The following is a 21,382-nucleotide window of genomic DNA, read 5'->3' as shown; positions in this document are numbered from 1 at the left end:
CTCCAACGCACTGTCGGACTCGAGTTCATGGTTTTCACCTTGAGTGATGTTTTCCGACAACGGTCTACGGGCACCTATAGACCCATTCGACAATCGGCCGTACTAACATCCACTCCCTATGGCTTTCCACTCATGCCCCCGGGTATAGAGGGAACTGTTGTGTGCAAAGGTTCGTGTGCAGTTTATATTTCAAACGATTGCGGAAATTTAAACATCCAACAGTTATTAAAGCCAACTAGGTAAAACATTTTATCATACAAGCGAGGGGTAATGAAGTAATTTTAACCTATCATTTTAGAAATAATCCATCACTAAATGGGACTGACTCTCGAGGCTTCCCCAGCAGAGTCGCCATCTGTCGCCACCCGCCGAAACGGACCTTGGCATTCGCGAGATGGTCGGACTCTTTTTAAGTTTTGAAAAATGATGGATTGTTAGAACGACTTATTCTCAAACTGAGACCTCATCGAACTAACAATTTTATTAAATGATTCACCAATCCATGTTAATCCCAAGCGGGACCCTCCATGGATTAGTGGTTTTCGCAAAAAGAAGGGTTCTTGGAGTCGCCACCAATGTTTTACTCAAAACATTGGAAAAAGGGATAAGGCAATTGATTTTCGCAAATCAACCTTGGCCATTACAACCAGAGTTGGGTAAGGGAGTCGGTTACGTGCGGGGAAGGTGTTAGCACCCCACAACGCCCCTTTCGGGTTCCCTATGACGGATTATTTCATAAATAACAGTGTAAAATTACTAAATTACCCCTATTTATTAGAAACGATTATAAGCGGAATATTTACATGATGAAAATTCTAAATATGCAATGCAACAATCAGAAAGCAGTAAAAGAAGGGATTTGGAAAAGAAACCTTTGAAGCGTGCTTTTATATATTTAAACAGACGTTAAGAGGCTTTTTGGCGCTCCTTCCCACTACACGCTCGCTCGTTCCTTCCCTAAAAATAATTTTTACTCCGGAAATCAAAGAGATTTCCCTTCGACTAGTTCGAATCCTCAAGCTAAATGCTCAGAACTCAAGAACTTCGTCGGATTGGCTCTTGGAGAGATTTCTAGGGCAGAACACTGCTCAAAAACCCCAGAATACTCAGCCAGAGGGTCCAGAAGTCTGGAAAAAGTGTGTGAGGACGTGCAAATGACGTCCTATTTATAGGATTGGGGCGCAATACGGCCTGGGAGGTCAATACGGCCCGTACTGGGTTTTTGAACTACAGTACGGCCGTATTGAATTTGGTACGGCCGTACTGAAGTTCAAAAACTTCAGTACGGCCGTATTGAGTTCACTACGGCCGTATTGCAGTTCAAATGGCTCAGTACGGCCGTACTGAACCTCTGGGAAGGTGTATTGAGCTCCAATCCTCGCACACCCTTATTCTAAGCTACTCTAAGACTTCTAGACCTACAAAGAATCATCCTAGGGTCTTCCAAGAGTCCTTCCGGCTGACTTTCCTTCGGTCTTTGAGAGTCTTTGAGCTTTATTTCCGACCCGGACAATTTTAGGGGTCTACAACCATGAGGGAGAGCTGGTAATGAAGAAATTGCTACCAGCTCAAAAGGACAAAATCGGAAAGTGGGCCCCGAATTACGAAGGACCATACGTGGTAAAGCGAGCCTTCTCAGGAGGAGCATTGATCCTCACGGACATGGATGGAGAAGAACTTCGATACCCAGTCAACGCTGACGTGGTAAAGAAGTACTATGCTTGAAGACGTTGCTTGCATAGGCCCGCTAGGATGAAAACCCGAAAAGGGCGTCCTAGGCAAAAGTTAGGGCAAAATAAAAGCCCGCCAGTACAAGGGTACTAGGCAAAATAAAGGCGAATTTATCCCCGCTAGGATACGTCCTAGGAAAAAATTAGGGGCAAAAGAATAAGACACAAAAACAAAGCAAGCAACGATCACTTGAATCGAAAACCGAAAGGCGGTTCAAGTGATTATCTTCTAGAAGCAAGTGTCTTGCAGTATCTACACTCCTGGCTCAGGCATCTCACCCGAAGCAATTAGGGGAACGTAAGAGCAACAATTACAGATATAATTGTTAAGCCTGATGTATATAGACTACCCTGGCCAGCCATTCTTCAGAAATTCCTTTTGTATATCTTTCTGTAAAACCATTTGTGAATATCAATAAAATATCTATTCATTTCTCTTCTCTCTTGACCATGTGATTATGCCTCTAAATTGGTGTTTCTAAAAAATTGTACGAAATTCCTTTAATAATCGGTCAATAAAGAAAGTTGGAGGGGTTCTTATAAAATCCGTAATCTCCTGCGTAAAAGGCTCACAAAAATCCTCCCTCACATCGACGACAGAAATTCCTCCAAGAAGAGGAGGATAGGGAGAGCCATTCATTTTTCTAAAAACATTAACAAAATAATTAAACTTGCATTTTGTGCATCACACACACATTAGTTGCACATTCAAAGACCTTATCATGAGGCAGTCGCATAAAATAGAAAAAAATAGGAAAAATTTGTTGTGTATGACAGCAGCCAACAGAAAAAGCCGAAAAAATCGACAAAAAAGGCAAAAATTCAGAAAATCCAACAAATTGTACAGAATAACTGAGCTTGGAGAGGCTTGCCGAAATAATACTCCCCAAAGACATCTCAGCTTGCACTCTTGGGCCGAATTCCCAGTGAAAGCTATCAGAGCAAGATCAGAAAGATTCCCCAATGGAAGCATGATCATCCAAACAAAATATCCGAGTCAAAGGACTTAGACTTCCTCAGTGGAAGGTAGCTTTCCAACTCAAGCGACGAGTGAAGCTAAGCCTGAAGAGGCTTTCTAAATAATACTCTGGGATACACAAGATCCTCAATCCCCATTCGCCTACTCAGAGGCACTCCTCCAAAAAAGGAAAATCCAAAAAGATCAATACCCATTCCCCAAGCGGAATTCGGTATTCAACCAAAAAACCGAATGTCAAGATAATCCGCCTAACAGAAGAGGCCAATCAAGATCAACACGACAGAGTCCCCTAGCGGATAACAGCCTACACAGAGGCAACAAAATCAGAAAATCAAAAGAGTCACCCGAATAAGGATAACCGGGATACTCCACCAACGTCGAAAGGACGTCAGCCAATCATAAGGCATCGCTCACCTCAGGAAGAGCATCTTTGTGTCTACATCCCCAAGGAATCAGAATTTCCCCAGTGGGCACCAACTACGCAATGGAAAGTTGGGACACAAGAACCTATGAGTAACTGCACATCCCCTAAACGGATCCCTGCGCTATCCAGCCCTCAGCGGCACCAAAATCAAAAACAACCGTCGAAGCAGCATCGTGGACTGTGGAGACAAAATCATCACAAATCCCTGGAGAGGGAAAACTCACGCTACCAAAGTGACCAGAAGCACGGAGGTATGCAACCCTGGGGAGGGCAAACCGCAGACCCTTGAGAGGGCAAACTCACGCTACCGAGGTTGTCAGAAACACCGAGGTATGCACGAGCCTAGAGAGGCGACGACTAATACTCAGCTACCCCGTCGTTAGAAACACGGAGGTATGCAGCTACCGAGGTTGTCAGAAACACCGAGGTATGCACGAGCCTAGAGAGGCGGTACTCAGCTATCCCGTCGTCAGAAACACGGAGGTATGCAGCTACCGAGGTTGTCAGAAACACCGAGGTATGCACAAGCCTGGAGAGGCGGTACTCAGCTACCCCGTCGTCAGAAACACGGAGGTATGCAGCTACCGAGGTTGTCAGAAACACCGAGGTATGCACGAGCCTGGAGAGGCGACGACTAATACTCAGCTACCCCGTCGTGAGAAACACGGAGGTATGCAGCTACCGAGGTTGTCAGAAACACCGAGGTATGCACGAGCCTGGAGAGGCGGTACTCAGCTACCCCGTCGTCAGAAACACGGAGGTATGCACGAGCCTGGAGAGGCGACGACTAATACTCAACCTGGAGAGGCCACTCAACCATTTTCCCACCGAAAGACACTACAAGTCGGAAGGATGGCTTACTCCCCGGACAATTGGGTCAACTCCTTTACTTGTCAACCGGTACACCAAAAAGCCGTTCGACTAAGTAAAAGGGGGGCAGCTGTAGACCCCTAAAATTGTCCGGGTCGGAAATAAGGCTCAAAGACTCTCGAAGACCGAAGGAAAGTCAGCCGGAAGGACTCCTGGAAGACCCTAGGATGATTCTTTGTAGGTCTAGAAGTCTTAGAGTAGCTTAGAATAAGGGTGTGCGAGGATTGGAGCTCAATACACCTTCCCAGAGGTTCAGTACGGCCGTACTGAGCCATTTGAATTGCAATACGGCCGTAGTGAACTCAATACGGCCGTACTGAAGTTTTTGAACTTCAGTACGGCCGTACCAAATTCAATACGGCCGTACTGTAGTTCAAAAACCCAGTACGGGCCGTATTGACCTCCCAGGCCGTATTGCGCCCCAATCCTATAAATAGGACGTCATTTGCACGTCCTCACACACTTTTTCCAGACTTCTGGACCCTCTGGCTGAGTATTCTGGGGTTTTTGAGCAGTGTTCTGCCCTAGAAATCTCTCCAAGAGCCAATCCGACGAAGTTCTTGAGTTCTGAGCATTTAGCTTGAGGATTCGAACTAGTCGAAGGGAAATCTCTTTGATTTCCGGAGTAAAAATTATTTTTAGGGAAGGAACGAGCGAGCGTGTAGTGGGAAGGAGCGCCAAAAAGCCTCTTAACGTCTGTTTAAATATATAAAAGCACGCTTCAAAGGTTTCTTTTCCAAATCCCTTCTTTTACTGCTTTCTGATTGTTGCATTGCATATTTAGAATTTTCATCATGTAAATATTCCGCTTATAATCGTTTCTAATAAATAGGGGTAATTTAGTAATTTTACACTGTTATTTATGAAATAATCCGTCATAGGGAACCCGAAAGGGGCGTTGTGGGGTGCTAACACCTTCCCCGCACGTAACCGACTCCCTTACCCAACTCTGGTTGTAATGGCCAAGGTTGATTTGCGAAAATCAATTGCCTTATCCCTTTTTCCAATGTTTTGAGTAAAACATTGGTGGCGACTCCAAGAACCCTTCTTTTTGCGAAAACCACTAATCCATGGAGGGTCCCGCTTGGGATTAACATGGATTGGTGAATCATTTAATAAAATTGTTAGTTCGATGAGGTCTCAGTTTGAGAATAAGTCGTTCTAACAATCCATCATTTTTCAAAACTTAAAAAGAGTCCGACCATCTCGCGAATGCCAAGGTCCGTTTCGGCGGGTGGCGACAGGGGAAGCTATGCAGCTTGAGGTGTCCTCATCCCTTGGCTAGAGAGTTGTCGCAACCTGAAAAATTCCGATCTTACGACCAATGGTTAGGACTACCTTTTTGGAAAATCTCATTAATTAAGGAATGCCCGAACACCAGACTAATCCTCAAATAATGGTTTTGAAAATAGGTTCATGGAGTCTCCATCAGTGTTTTACTCAAAATATTGGAAAAAGAAAAGATTTTGAAATTAAAATAAAGTTCTTTATAGCCAAAATTGGGTTCGGGGGTCGATTACGTGTAGGGAAGGTATTAGGCACCCCTACAATGCCCTAAATTAGTACCCTATGATGAAATTACCATAATAATAAATAATATTTTAAATATCTTATCCCCTTTTATTATTTAATATTATTTACATGACAAAAATACTTATTATCTGCATGATTATTTATTGGCATATAAGAATTATAAAATAAATAAAATGATAAATAAATAAATAAAATAATAAATATAATAATAAATGAAATAATAAATAAAACAATAAATAAAATAATAAATAAAATAAATAAAAATAATAAATAAAAGAGAAGAATTTAGAACCTCTGAAACAAGCCTTTTATATGGGAATCTTCCCAAATGCGTGCAAGGCACGTTTTGGTAGCCCTTGGCTCTACAAAAATCTCACTATCACTCAAAGGTTTATATAGAGAGGGGGGAAGCTATGCAGCTTTTTTCTAGTCGTAGTGCGAGGCTTCTAGAGAATTCGTTAATCGTTGGATCATGCTAAAATTTTGATGATATTTTCTCAATACATTGATCTTTAACTTCACCGGTCGAGTCATCAAAATTAAGTCTGTAATGAGAGATATTATCATGAAAAAAATGCTGCCCAACACATTAGGCCCCTCAAGGACCATTTGTCTGGCTTTAGTAGACCTTTGTCCTTGGTTTGGGTACCTCGGACAAAATTGGATGTCTATAGTTGTCCCTCTTTACTTGTCCTTTGACTGGCTAGGTGTTGGTTTTCCAAAGGCAAGTAAAGATGTAGGCATTTCATCCAGGCCTTCTCTCTATCTCTTTGTGCTGGCAATTCCATGTCGTTTCCTTCGAATAGATGGGTTTACTTGTATCTTGCCTTTTGGAATAGCTGAGTGTTGGGTTGCATACTCCATTGGGTAACAAGGATGGAAAATTGTACACCTGATCTTTTCTCTTCGAGCAGATGCTCTATGCCATTTGCTCTAGTTTCTCCTTTTGTTGCTGGTGAGGTGAAGATCTGCCACTTTACGCTCGCTTTGAAAATAGTTTCCTCCATGTTATTTCCCCCTGATAGATGGCGTTTACCTGTATCCTTACCCTTTGGAGCAACTGAGTGTTGAGTTGCGTGCTCTGTTGGGTGTTAAGGATGGTAAACTGTACCATCTAGGCTTTGGGCTCCGTGTGAATGTTCCATGTTGCTTCTTTTGCTGCTATGTCTGAATCTTCCCTTTTGCTTCAATAGTGTAGATGCCTCCACATCATTTCCCTTGGGTAGATGGTGTTTACCTGTGTCCTCTACCTTTGGAGTAACTGAGTGTTGGGTTACGTGTTTCGTTGGGTGATAAGGATGGAAAATTGTACCATCTAGGCTTCTAGCTTGGCCCTTACGGCTTTGTCGTGTACCGGATTGGGAGGTGAGTACCGTCTCTCCAGACTTTTTTCTTTTTCGTGTATCAGATTGGGAGGTGAGTATCGTCTCTATAGACTTTTCCCTTATGGCTTTGTCGTATACTGGATTGGGAGGTGAGTGTCGCAATCTGAAAAATCTCGATCTTACAAACAATGGTTTGGACTACTTTTTAAAAAAAATCTCATTAATTAAGGAGTTCCCGGATGCTAAATTAATCCTCAAATAATAGTTCTAAAAATGAGTTCTTGGAGTCACCACCAATATTTTACTCAAAACATTGGAAAAAGAAAAGGTTTATAAAAATCCAATATTGGCCTTGATAACCAAAATTGAGTTCGAGGGTCAGTTACGTGTAAGGAAGATATTAAGCACTCCCACAACGCCCTAAATCAGTATCCTATGATGAAGTTAGCGTAATAAAGATTAACAATTTAAATATTAATTCCCCTTTATTGACGATTATTTACATAGTGAATAATATATTACATGACTTACACTAAGAGGTCTACATGATTACTTCTTTGATTTAGAACAATGTTGATGGAGCCTTCAAGTGTGAAAGTTCCATGGATGCTTCAAAGACTTCTCCTCGGATCCTTGTGGTCGATGCAAGGACTAGAACACCAAAAAGGAGAAGCAAATGTTGCCGAGAGTGAGCTCCCAATTTCCACTAGAAGCAAGGTGATCCTAGCTCTACAAAGAGAGAAGCTCAAGTAGAGAAGGAGAAAATCTTATAGAAGTGACTTTCGGTGGAGAGAATTTGCAAAGAAGAATTCTTATATATTTCCAAAAGTAATGACAAAATCCGGCCAAGGTGAATTTATAGGAAGAGTATTGTAGTGAACAAGTTTGGCTTGACCCAAGGTTAAGTTAAACCATACCATGGTTTAACTAACCTTAGGCGCCAAAATTTGAATGTTTAAATTCAAATTTTGGTGCCAAATCCGGTCACCACCATGTGCGCCTCACATTTGTATGTAATTTGGTATTCATTTAAGCATCATTTCAGTCACACTATGTGCATGTTTGCACATGGCCGAAATGCATACTAAATGGAATACTAATTACATGCAAATGAATATGCACATGCTAACCTAGAGTAACCCTAAATTCTCATGGAAATGGAATGAAATTCCTAACCTAGGTGGCCGAAATACAAGGCCCAAAAAATACAATATAAGCTCAAAGGCCCAAACCTATACTACAACCTAATCTACTTGGGCTTGAGTCAAAGCCCAACTAAAGAGTATTATAGGCTTCTCTTGAGCATTGGCCCATTCTTCATGTATCCTCTTGGCCATAGCCCTAGTAGTTGGCCCTTTGGCCCATGGGCCTCCTCCATCATCCTCTCCCTCTTGAAGAGGATTTGACCTCAAATCCAATGAATCCTCCTCTTGGTCAGCAAGTCCTGTAAAAAGAGATAAATTAGATATATTGAAACTAGGACTAACCCCATATTCAGAGGGAAGATCGAGGACATAGGCATTATTGTTGATACGCTTAAGGACTTGAAAGGGTTGATCCCCTCTAGGACTAAGTTTAGACTTTCTTTTGGAAGGAAATCTATCCTTCCTAAGGTGGAGCCAAACCCAGTCACCTTCATTGAAGACAACTTCCTTTCTACCCTTATTATTGTATTTAATGTATTTTTCAGTTTGGGATTGTGTATGATTTCTAACCCTCTCATGCAAGTTCTTAACAAATTCAGCCCTAGATGTTCCTTCTTTATGAATAAAAGAAGCAACATCAGGTAGGGGTAAGAGGATTGAAACCATAAACAATCTCAAAAGGATACATCTTAGTGGTTTTATGAACCACTCTGTTGTAGGCAAACTCCACATGAGGGAGATAGTCATCCCACGACTTTTTATTGCCCTTGAGAATTGCCCTCAACATAGCTCCAAGAGACCTATTGACTACCTCAGTTTGCCCATTAGTTTGTGGGTGACATGTAGTAGAAAATAGAAGTTTAGTTCCTAGCCTTGTCCACAAAATTTTCCAAAAGTGGCTATGGAACTTAACATCTCTATCCGAAACTATAGTTTTAGGTATCTGATGTGTGGAAAACCGCAAGTGTACGGTTGTCGTCAAGTAATAAATATCGAATCACAGGGACTACGTGTTTGACCTAGAATTACTAGTATTTTAATTTGAATTTTAAAACAGATGGAATTTTTGTTTTGAGATGATAAGATCAGATTCGATGGTAAAAGAGATAGTAATGCAATTAATGAATAAGATAAAACTTTAAGATAAGATAAGGAGATTTCCGGGAATCTAGGGTTCGCACAAAGAGTTCCAACATTATTGAATTATTATTTTCATTAATTAATTCTATTCCATCTTGAAGGTAGTCTTAACCTAATTTAATCCTTGCACCTTCTCAGGCTACGAGGACGTGTTTAATTAAAATTAATCTCTACTCTCGTGGTAATTACGTTCAATTAAACCCATTAAGATCTTTGTTAATCTATTGCTCCTCAAAAGCTTAAATCAACTCTCGTGATTTAACACTCAAGTCTGTTCCTTTAGGTTCCGATAATTAGGTTCTCCTCTCAGTTCATCCCTAATTATCTATGATTATGAAAATTAAGATTAATTGTTTATCATAATTATAATCAAGTTCTCCTCTCAGTTCATCCTTAATTAATGTTATTATGAAAACAATAATATTAAAGTTCATATATAAAATATAAAAGAACAGATCAAGAATTGGAATAAAATTAAGAAACTGAATAATGCATTAATAAAGAGGTTCTCAGAGGCTAAGCCCTGATCCCAGAAAAAGGGAAACTACTCACAGGAGTTCATAGTAGTTCTCCAAGAAAAAAAGAATAAAAGAAAAGCAAACCTTAGAGTCGATGGCACAGGCGCCCAACCTTCTCCAAGTGTCAAAAACTAAAAAAAACTGTCTCCGAAACAAAAATCCCCGTTCTAGGCTAACCTCATCTAATTTATAACCTAAAAGGGTAAAAAGGTAAAACTACCAAGATAAAAAATTACAAAGATAAAATAAAAATAAAACATAAAACTTAAAAAGCTGGGACGCGAAGTGAATCACGGCCGTGACTGAGAATCACGACCGTGATCTTCTCTGGAGCACATCTATGAAGGGTCAGTGGCGTTCACGGGTGTGATTGGGAGTCACGGCTGTGATTTTCTCTGGTGAATCACGGGCGTGATTTAGAATCACGGCCGTGATTTTCCCTGTAGCTCAGCATTTCCTCTTTAATTCTTAAATCTTGATCCTGCTCAGAGAAAACACAACACATACCAAGAAAAGCATAAAATAGGAAAATGATATAAAAATTTATTAAAAACATGAAAGATATGCATGATTATGCTATGAATTCTTGTGAATTAAAGTGCTAAAATACGAGTAAAATTCACAACATCAAATAACCCCAAACTTGAACTTTTGTTTGTCCTCAAACAATAATTAGCACTTTGAAAAAAAATTCATCAAGAATTAACTGAGCATTTAAAATCTTCACTCTTAGTCTCACAAGGTCCAATTAGAATCTTAATCTTTCATTACTAGCGCCAACTCTTAGTTTCTAAGAGTTTCATGATGTCAAATCTTGTAAAGCTCATTAGTCGAACGAAGATAATTTAACAGAAATAATTTTTCAATGCTTGTGACACAAATAGGGGTAATATTTTTATTTTTGTTTTTGTCTCACCTAAAACATTTTCCCAGTAGCCAATCAGTGTAGAGAGGATGATAATTTCAAGAACACGTAGCCTCAAAGGGGGGCTAGCTATTTTACTAAACAATTCCCCAGTAGCTAATTAGTTCCCTTAGTTTTCTAAGGTTAAGAATATTCTCCCTCTAACCTATGACCTCAAAGGGGTGCTAGGTGATTTTTTTTTTTTTTACCCCCCAAAAGCTTTTAAGCACGAATTAAAAAGAATTTATCTTCAAGAGACTATTTTTATAATTCTCGATCATTTCAAGCCTCAATACTAAGAACCAAGTGCTAGCCACAAAACCAGCTAATTTTTCAACCTTTTGTTCTGAGACTTCAAGATTCAATTCATCACATTCAGTGTTTTCAAAGACGAACAATTTCATTAAAAATATTTACTTTTCAAACACAAATTCAAGCTGTGATTAACTGAATATGTATATATGCATGATTTTTTTATTATTTTTTTTTTTGCATGAATGAATGAAATGCGTACATCCTCCTAACCCGAAACTTAAAGATTTGCTTGTCCCGAAGCAAAGAGCTAATGAATGCATGATAGATTATTTTGACAAAATTATAAAATGCATGAATATGCAACCAACCCACAACAGAAAGGAATGCTTGTCCCTAAGCATCAGAGTAAAATAAGGAATAAGAAAGATCTCACTGTGGTGGAAAATCATCTGGATACCGTTGAATGTGCCATTGATACATTTGATCAACCATGTAATTATAATGCTGCTGGCGTTCATCCATTTGTTTCAGCCGGTTATCCATTGATTGAATAGCTGCTAGGATAGCAGCATTGTCCACCTCAGGTCCAGGATGTAGAGGGGGTTGTTCAGGAGCTGCTTCCTCATCTGCAGGAGCCGCTTCCTCAGCTGCTGGAGGTAGGTCCTCTAATGGCTCCAGTGGAAACTGCCGTGTAGCCCGGTTCTTCACGGTGTATGTTGGATTTGGTAACTGGTGGTGCACTCCCGACTGGGTTACTACAAAGTAGTATTTATCATCTTCATCTTTCGCAATGCAGTTCATAGAAGAGCAGGTAGCAAAATTAATAGTACGGCTTCCAGGGAGTGGTTCTAACTGGTCCAGCCAAGCGTGATAGCCAAGGTGTTTGGCTATAGTGGTAATGAGGCCGCCATTCACAATCGCACCGTGGCTGGTATTGGAAATACTCTGGAACTGTCGTGCCAAATGACTGCCAGAATCAATAGGCTCCTCTCTGTTTTCCATCATAGCCCATAAAAGTAAAAGGTCGCTCAAACGAACCTTTCCTTCAGAATCACCTCGGGCCAAAACAGTAGAGGCAATAAAGCGGTGCATAATACGGATGGCGGGATGGCGGAAAGCAGAGGAATTACATTTTCCAGCGACCCAATTACTTGTACCTGTCAAACTATACCAAAAAGAACCAGGGTTGAAAGAACTTGGGGTTCTCGTGCTCCTTCCAGTGGGAAATCCAAAAATATTATTGAACTGAGCCAGGGTTAATTCGTGTTCTTGGTTAAACATACAGAAAGAAATCAAACCTTCAGAACAATTTGGCCCAGATAATATTTCCGTGTGGAGAGAGCTCAAGAACTCAAGAACTAGTCGAGGATAAACAACATCATTATGCATGGTAGCAAAGGTTGTCCACCCAATGTTAGTTAACATGAAATTGATATCAGCACGTAAACCCAACTTACGAATAAATGGGAAGTCGAGATACCTGGTAGGATGGATAGTGCGGAAGCGTAATACCTCGTTCCGCTCACACTGTTCATCGTTCCGATAGAACCTCGGAGGAAGGTGCGGAATTTCACTTGCTTCTTCCTCGTAACTGTGGGTATCGGAAGCGGTGGAGGACGAACCAACGGTACGGGTGCGCTTGGGAGCCATGGATGAACGGAAGGAGTGAATGTGGGGGGAAGAGGGAAGAAGAGGAAGAAGAAGTGAGAAGCTAGGGTTTGGGAGAGAAGAAAAGAGAGAATGGGCAGAGTTCGTAAGTTTGAGAGAAGTGAGAATGTAAAAGGAGGGGGAAAAATATATAAGGGAAAGGGGAATTTCAAAAATCACGGGTTGTATCTGTTGAGCGTCAGCAGGGAATCACGGGCGTGATTGGAAATCACGGCCGTGATTCTCTTTGTGAGTTTTCAAAAATTCAAACAGAGGAGATCACGCCCGTGATTTATAATCACGGTCGTGATTCTCTCTGGGGTTTTCCAAAAATTTTCCAGAGAAGATCACGCCCGTGATTTAGAATCACGGTCGTGATTCTCTCTGGAACTCTGAAATTTTATTTTATTATTTTATTATTATTATTATTATTTTATTTTATTTTATTTTATTTTATTTTATTTTATTTTATTTTATTTTTCATGATGCTTGAGTAGGTTCCTGAAGAACCATAGAGTATAATTTTTCTAAGTGTTCCCCATGGAAATATAACTTCAATCTCTGTGCATTGACCTTGAATATGTCGCCTTTATCGTTTCTGATTTCTACAGCTCCATAGGGATATACTTTTTGAACTGTAAAAGGCCCTGACCATCTTGACTTCAATTTTCCAGGAAACAATCTGAGTCTGGAATTAAATAATAGCACCGAGTCCCCTTGCTTGAATTCTCTTCTATGTATATGCTTGTCATGCCACCTCTTTGTTCTTTCTTTGTAAATCTTAGCATTTTCATATGAGTCTAATCTGATTTCATCAAGCTCATTGAGTTCCAATTTCCTTTTTTCTCCAGCATCCTTTAGGTCATAGTTGAAGTATTTTATTGCCCACAAAGCCTTGTGTTCTAGCTCTACAGGAAGATGGCAAGATTTGCCATAAATCAGCCTAAATGGAGACATGCCAATAGGTGTTTTGTAAGCAGTCCTGTAGGCCCAAAGAGCTTCATCTAATCTTAAAGACCAGTCCTTTCTTGTTGTAGATACAGTCTTCTCAAGAATCTTTTTGATTTCTCTGTTGGATATTTCTACCTGTCCACTTGTTTGAGGGTGATAAGGTGTACCAACCTTGTGAGTGACTCCATACTTTTTTTAAGAGAGATTCAAACTTTCTTTCAATAAAATGTGAGCCTCCATCACTGATCACAGCTCTTGGGACCCCAAATCTTGGAAATATAATTCTTTTGAAGAGTTTAATGACAGTATTTGAATCACTCGTTTGAGCGGGAATCGCTTCTACCCACTTGGACACATAATCAACTGCAACTAATATGAACTTGTAACCTTTAGAACTTGGGAATGGTCCCATGTAATCTACTCCCCATACATCAAAAATTTCTACTTCTAAAATCCCATTTAATGGCATTTCATGTTTCCTGGATATATTCCCTGATCTTTGGCATTGGTCACAAGAATTTACCATCTTCCAAGTATCCTTAAATAAGTTTGGCCAGTAAAAACCAGATTGTAGAATTTTAGCTGCAGTTTTTGACGTACTAGCATGCCCTCCATATGCGGAAGAATGACATGAGTGAATGATGTGAGGAGCTGCTTCTTCTGAGATACACCTTCTGTAGATACCATCTCTACACCTCTTATATAGGTAAGGTTCATCCCAAATAAAGCTGTTAAGGTCACTAAAGAATTTCTTCTTTTGTTGATAATTAAAGTCTTCAGGAAGGACTCCACATGCTAAGTAATTCACATAATCTGCATACCAGGGACTGTTTTTCACAACAACTGCTAAAAGCTTTTCGTCTGGGAAGCTGTCATTAATAGGGAGTTCCTCCTTTGTTGCTTGGTCTTGTGGAAGTCGAGAGAGATGATCAGCTACTACATTTTCTACTCCCTTTCTGTCCACAATCTCTAAATCAAATTCTTGTAAAAGGAGAATCCATCTGAGGAGCCTAGGTTTAGCATCCTTTTTATTAAAAAGATACTTTAGGGCAGAGTGATCTGTGTAAACAATAACCTTAGACCCCACAAGATAAGATCTGAACTTTTCAAAAGCATAGACGACTGCTAACAATTCTTTTTCTGTTGTTGCATAATTGGCTTGGGCTTCATCAAGAGTCTTGCTGGCATAGTATATAGCATGAACCTTCTTGTCCTTTCTTTGTCCCAATACAGCTCCTATAGCATAGTCACTTGCATCACACATGATTTCAAAAGGAAGGTTCCAGTCAGGAGTTTGCAGAATAGGAGCTGTAGTGAGAGCTTCTTTCAACCTGTAGAATGCATTCTTACAAGAAACATCAAAGTTAAAAGGTACCTCTTTCACAAGTAGATTAGATAATGGTTTAGAGATTTTTGAAAAATCTTTAATAAACCTTCGGTAGAAACCGGCATGCCCTAAGAAACTTCTAACACCTTTAACATCAATTGGAAGAGGCAATTTATCAATTACTTCTATTTTTGCTCTATCTACCTCAATTCCTCTCCCAGATATTAGGTGTCCTAAGACATTTCCTTCTTGTACCATAAAATGACATTTTTCCCAATTTAAGACTAAATTCACTTCAGAGCAACGCTGCAATACTTTAGTTAGATTTAATAGACAGTCATCAAAGGAAATACCATAAACTGAAAAGTCATCCATGAAAACTTCCATCTCTTTTTCTAATAAATCACTAGAGATTGCAGTCATACATCTTTGAAAGGTAGCAGGTGCATTACATAGGCCAAAAGGCATTCTCCTATAAGCAAAAGTACCATAGGGACATGTAAAAGTAGTTTTCTCTTGGTCTAATGGATGAATAGGGATTTGATGAAAACCGGAGTATCCGTCCAAATAACAAAAGTATGAATGCATTGGTAACCTTTCAAGCATTTGATCAATAAAAGGTAAGGGAAAGTGATCCTTTCTAGTGGCATTATTTAATTTTCTATAATCAACACACATACGCCACCCAGTCACAGTTCTTGTGGGAATTAATTCATTATTATCATTTTTAACTACTGTCATCCCACCTTTCTTAGGAACCACATGAACTGGACTTACCCAAGGACTATCAGATATAGCATAAATTACCTTAGCATCCAATAATTTCAAAATTTCTTTCTTTACCTCTTCTTTCATCTTGGGATTTAGTCTTCTTTGAGCTTCAACAGAAGGTTTGGATCCTTCATCCAAGAAGATGCGATGCATACAAAATGAAGAACTAATTCCCTTTATATCAGCCATAGTATATCCAATAACTTTTCTAAATTTTCTCAACTCATTGAGAAGTTTTTCAGTTTCTTTTTCATTTAAAGCTGAATTTACTATGACTGGATAAGTGGAATTAGCCCCCAAAAACTCATACCTTAAAGATGAAGGAAGTGGTTTAAGTTCTAACTTTGGAGAGTTTTCTTCTTGCCAATCTGTTGAAGACTCAAGAAGACTTTCTACTAGAGGATCTTTTTCTTTACACGGGGGACTTGAATCGATCAAGCAAGCATAATTAGGTTGAATCCCCTCAAGATCTATGTGCTTTCCTCCAACTAGAAAATTCTCCAAGGGATCCCTCAAAATAGATCTCATGACTTCTTCCTCCATGTCTTTAGGCAATATATCAACCCTGCAGCAAATATTTTCAAGAGAAGGTTGTCTAACAGATTTAGCAATATTAAATTCCATTGTTTCATCATTAATGGATAAGGACAATTTTCCATGTTTGACATCTACTATCACGCCTGCTGTAGCCAAAAATGGTCTACCTAGTATGATTGGTATTTGTTTGTCCTCTTCCATTTCTAAAACAACAAAATCTCCCGGAATTAAAAATTTACCTATCTTAACTGGAACATCTTCTAAAATTCCTATGGGATATTTTATAGATCTATCTACTAACTGGATTGACATTGCTGTAGGCTTTAATTCTCCCATATCTAATTTCTTGCAAATTGATAAAGGCATTAAACTGATACTTGCCCCAAGGTCACATAAGGCTTTTTCAAACCTTAGATTTCCAATGAGACAAGGTATAGAGAAACTACCAGGATCCTTAAGTTTTTTTGGGCAAATTATGATGGATCAATGTAACAGTCTCTCTATCATCCAATTTCCTTCGGTTAGCTAAAAGATCCTTAAGAAATTTAGCATATGTAGGCATCTGTTGTAGAGCTTCTACAAATGGAATGTTTACATACACTTGTTTGATCATATTTAAAAAATTTTCAAATTGTCTATCAAGTTTAGTCCTTGCTAACCTTTGAGGAAAAGGAATTGGAGGGTGATAAACAGTTTGAGGCTTTGATGAAGATACTTTTTCTTTTTCTAATCTCTCTTTTTCAGGTTTTTCAACCATAGGAGAAGCGTCTTCATCAATCTCAATATTATCATTTTGATTAGACACAGGTCTGTCTAATTTCTTCCCACTCCTTAAAGTAACAGCATTAACATTTTCAGCTGGGTTTGCAACTGTTTTACCTGGGAACTTACCTGGAGAATTGTTTGAACTAGGCATCAACTGTGCAATTTGATTTTCCAGCATCTTGTTGTGGAGAGTAATATTCTCAACCTTGACAGCAAGGTTTTGAATAGAATTTGCCATTGAATCATTGGTCTGTTTTTGATTAGTGACAAAATTCTCCATAAGGTTTTCTAATCTTGAAACACTTTGTTGAATTGAGGGTGTCTGTACTGGATTTCCTTCCCCATTAATGAAGTGATTGGACGGACGGAAATTAGGTTGCTGATTGCTAGTTCCTTGAACTGGGTTATTCTTCCAAGAAAAGTTAGGATGATTCTTCCAACCAGGGTTGTATGTGTTGGAATATGGATTACTCTTCTCTCTTCGAGGAGTGTCATAGAAATTATGAGAAGCTGCCACCTGTTCAGTAGTATCTTCTTTTTCTCCAGTAAAAATTGAGGTACAATCTACTGCAGTGTGCCCTTGTTCCCTACAAAGGTCACATACTTGATTTGTAGCCACTGAATTAACCTTAGCTTTTTCCATCTTGTCTAATCTTTGATTAAGAGTATCAAATTTTGCTAAGAGTAACTCAATATTGTTCACTTCATATCGCCCCGGAGTTCCTTTCCTTGCTGTGACTTCTCTTTCACTGTATTGGCTGTGATTTGAGGCTACATTTTCCAAAATAATCATGCAGTCATTAATAGGTTTCCCCATGAAAGATCCTCCAGCTGCTGAGTCTAATATCATGGTGCTTTGTTGGTCCAATCCTTCAAAGAAAAATTGGATGGTAAGCCAACGGTTGAAGCCATGTTGTGGGCATGCTTGAAGATATCCTTTGAACCGCTCCCATGCTTCATAAATAGTCTCTCCAGTGCCTTGTTGGAAATTAGTGATTTTCTTCCTCAATTCTTTAGTTTTAGAAGGAGGAAAGAATTTCTCTAGAAAAGCTCTTTCACATAATTCCCAAGTTGCTATCTTTTCTCTAGGCACTGTTCTTAGCCACACCTTTGCCTTATCTCTCAAGGTGAGTGAGAATAAGCGGAGTCGCATTCCATCAGAAACTTCATCATCAAATTGCTGGGTCTCACAGATTTCCAAGAACCCCTCTAAGTGGTCATTAGGATCTTCTGATGGTAGTCCTCCAAAGGTGTTCTGTTTGAGCATATTCACCAGAGAAGCTGGTACAGTAGCTCCAGTTTGCATCTCCCCTCCAGGTATCCCACGAGCTACGGGTGCAGAGTAATCCCGAAGCGGTAAATTATCTCGTTGTGCAGCCATGTCAAATTCTCTAGAAAGGTTTCTTTTCCTTCTCAGGAGAGTTCTTTCAATCTCAAGATCAAGTGGTGTTGGTTTCCCAAGACGTAGAGATCTCTTTTGCATTAACCCTAAGGCACTGCAAAAAAAAAAAGAAAGTGACCCGTGAAATCTGAATTGGAGAAGTAAACACTAAAAAAAAAAATATTTATTTATAATTTTTTTTTTTTTAATAAAAAAAATTCGAATTAAAATAATTGTAATTTAAATCAAGAGACGTAGTCCCCGGCAACGGCGCCAAAAACTTCTCCAAGTGTCAAGAACTAAAAAAAACTGTCTCCGAAACAAAAATCCCCGTTCTAGGCTAACCTCATCTAATTTATAACCTAAAAGGGTAAAAAGGTAAAACTACCAAGATAAAAAATTACAAAGATAAAATAAAAATAAAACATAAAACTTAAAAAGCTGGGACGCGAAGTGAATCACGGCCGTGACTGAGAATCACGACCGTGATCTTCTCTGGAGCACATCTATGAAGGGTCAGTGGCGTTCACGGGTGTGATTGGGAGTCACGGCCGTGATTTTCTCTGGTGAATCACGGGTGTGATTTAGAATCACGGCCGTGATTTTCCCTGTAGCTCAGCATTTCCTCTTTAATTCTTAAATCTTGATCCTGCTCAGAGAAAACACAACACATACCAAGAAAGCATAAAATAGGAAAATGATATAAAAATTTATTAAAAACATGAAAGATATGCATGATTATGCTATGAATTCTTGTGAATTAAAGTGCTAAAATACGAGTAAAATTCACAACATCAGTATCCCATGAAGTCTCACTACTTCTTGAAAGAATAACTTAGCAATATTGCTTGCATCATCCACTTTGTGGCATGGAATAAAGTGTGCCATCTTACTAAAACGGTCCACTACTACAAAGATGGAATCCTTTCCTCTTTGGGTTCTAGGCAAACCAAGGATAAAATCCATGAAAATGTCTACCCAAGGAGCATTGGATATTGGCAAGGGGGTGTATAGTCCATGAGGTTTTGTTGTAGATTTAGCTTGAAGAAAAGCTATGCATCTAGTATAAAACCTTTGAACATCTCTTTTCATATGAGGCCAAAAGAATTTCTTTTAAAAGTAAAAGAGTCTTCTCAATTCCAAAATGCCCCATGAGCCCACCCTCATGGCTCTCCTTTACCAAGAGTTTCCTAATAGATCCTTAGGGAATACAAAGTTTATTTTCTTTAAAAAGAAACCCCTCAGAAATATAGTAACCTTGATAAGGTTTTTGAATATAAGATATAAAAGTTAGCAAAATTGGGATCTTTCTCATACAACTCCTTTATGTCAGCAAACCCTAGTATTTGAGATCCTAGGATGTTTAACAAAACATGTCTCCTTGATAAAGCATCAGCTACTACATTTGTAGAGCCCTTCTTGTACTTGATGACATAAGGAAATTGTTCTAGATACTCAACCCATTTTGCATGCCTTTTATTTAACTTACCTTGACCCTTCAAGTATTTAAGTGATTCATGATCACTATGAATAACAAATTCCTTGGTCACAAGATGATGTTCCCAAGTTTGAAGGGCTCAAACTAAAGCATACAAATCTTTGTCATAGGTTGGGTAGTTCAAGGCAGCCCCATGAAGTTTTTCACTAAAATAAGCTATGGGATGACCACCTTGTAACAACACAGCTCCTATGCCAAGACTCGATGCATCACATTCTAGCTCAAAAGTTTTGCTAAAATCAGGTAGAGCTAGAACAGGTGCTTGAGTGAGTTTTTGCTTAAGGTCTTGAAAGGCTAAATTATGTTTTTCTTGCCAAAGAAAGACCACATCCTTCTTCACCAACTCATTGAGAGGTGAAGCTAATGTAGAGAAGTTAGGAGCAAAATGTCTATAAAAGCTTGCCAATCCATGGAAGCTCCTAACTTCACTTACATTAGTAAGAATAGGCCATTCTTGAATGGCTTTGATTTTCTCGGGGTCCACATGAACCCCTTGTTTGCTCACCACAAAACCCAAGAATATAACATTATCAACACAAAAGGTGCACTTGTCTACATTGGCAAACAAGTGGTTGTCTCTAAGCACAAGCAACACTTATCTTAGGTGATCCGCATGATCACTTAGACTTTTGCTATAGATTAAAATATCAACAAAATAAACAACTACAAACCTACCAATGCAATCCCTAAGGACATGATTCATTAGCCTCATGAATGTGCTAGGTGCATTAGTAAGCCCAAATGGCATTACTAACCATTCATATAATCCAAACTTAGTCTTAAAAGCAGTTTTCCACTTATCACCTTCCTTAATCTGAATTTGGTGATATCCACTTTTAAGATCTATTTTGGAAAATATAGATGACCCATGCAATTCATCAAGCATGTCATCAAGCCTAGGAATTAGGTGCCTATATTTAATGGTGATGTTGTTGATGGCTCTACAGTCACAACACATCCTCCATTTTCCATCCTTTTTGGGCACCAATAATAAAGGCACATCACAAGGGCTTAGACTCTTTTGAATCCAACCCTTATCCAACAAATCTTGTACTTATTTCTCTATCTCTTTTGTTTCTTGAGGGTTTGTCCTATAAGCTGGTCTATTATGTAGACTAGCTCTAGGCACAAAATCTATTTGATGCTCTATTCCCCTAAAAGGTGGAAGTCCCATAGGGCCTTCACTCGGAAATACATCATCAAATTCAATCAAAAGATTTTGAATCTCAAGAGGTAGAGAAAGTTCCAAAGATTTTGTGGTAGTGCATGTGAGTGTTCCTCTACACATGAGGATATAAGAAGATGGTTCAGGGAAGAGAGATGTTTATTGCAAAGTTTTTGTTTCAAGTTTCTCTTCTTGAACTATCTCTAGAGAGGGAACACTAGTCTCTCTAGAATCCTCTTGGGTCCTAATTTTTAGAGGTTTTTTTTTTTACTTTCCTTTTTTTTGTTTTCCTCTCGTTTTTCTTGGACACGTTTGGTCTTCATTAGTACTTGATCCTCTACTACTTGTGATGGTGTTAGAGGGTGAAGTACAAACTTTTTACCCTTATGAGTGAAATTTATTTTGTTAGAAAAGCCATCATGATGTGTTTGTTTATCAAATTGCCATGGCCTTCCCAACAAAATATGGCAAGCTTCCATGGGAACTACATCACATTTAACCTTATCTTGATAGTTCC

At 39.1% G+C, this 21,382-nt stretch overlaps 1 non-coding gene across 1 annotated transcript; it reads left to right on the top strand.

Annotated features, from left to right (window-relative positions):
• The first annotated feature begins 17,726 nt into the window (after positions 1–17,726).
• LOC145957639 (small nucleolar RNA R71) lies at positions 17,727–17,833 on the top strand. Its single transcript, XR_014433682.1, has one exon. It is a non-coding gene; the product is annotated as a small nucleolar RNA R71 (small nucleolar RNA).
• The last annotated feature ends 3,549 nt before the right edge of the window (positions 17,834–21,382 follow it).

Source organism: Cajanus cajan, chromosome 4 (assembly GCF_000230855.2).
Source record: "Cajanus cajan strain Asha chromosome 4, NIPB_CcT2T_4, whole genome shotgun sequence".
NCBI lineage: Eukaryota > Viridiplantae > Streptophyta > Magnoliopsida > Fabales > Fabaceae > Cajanus > Cajanus cajan.
This window is presented reverse-complemented; position numbering and strand designations above follow the sequence as displayed.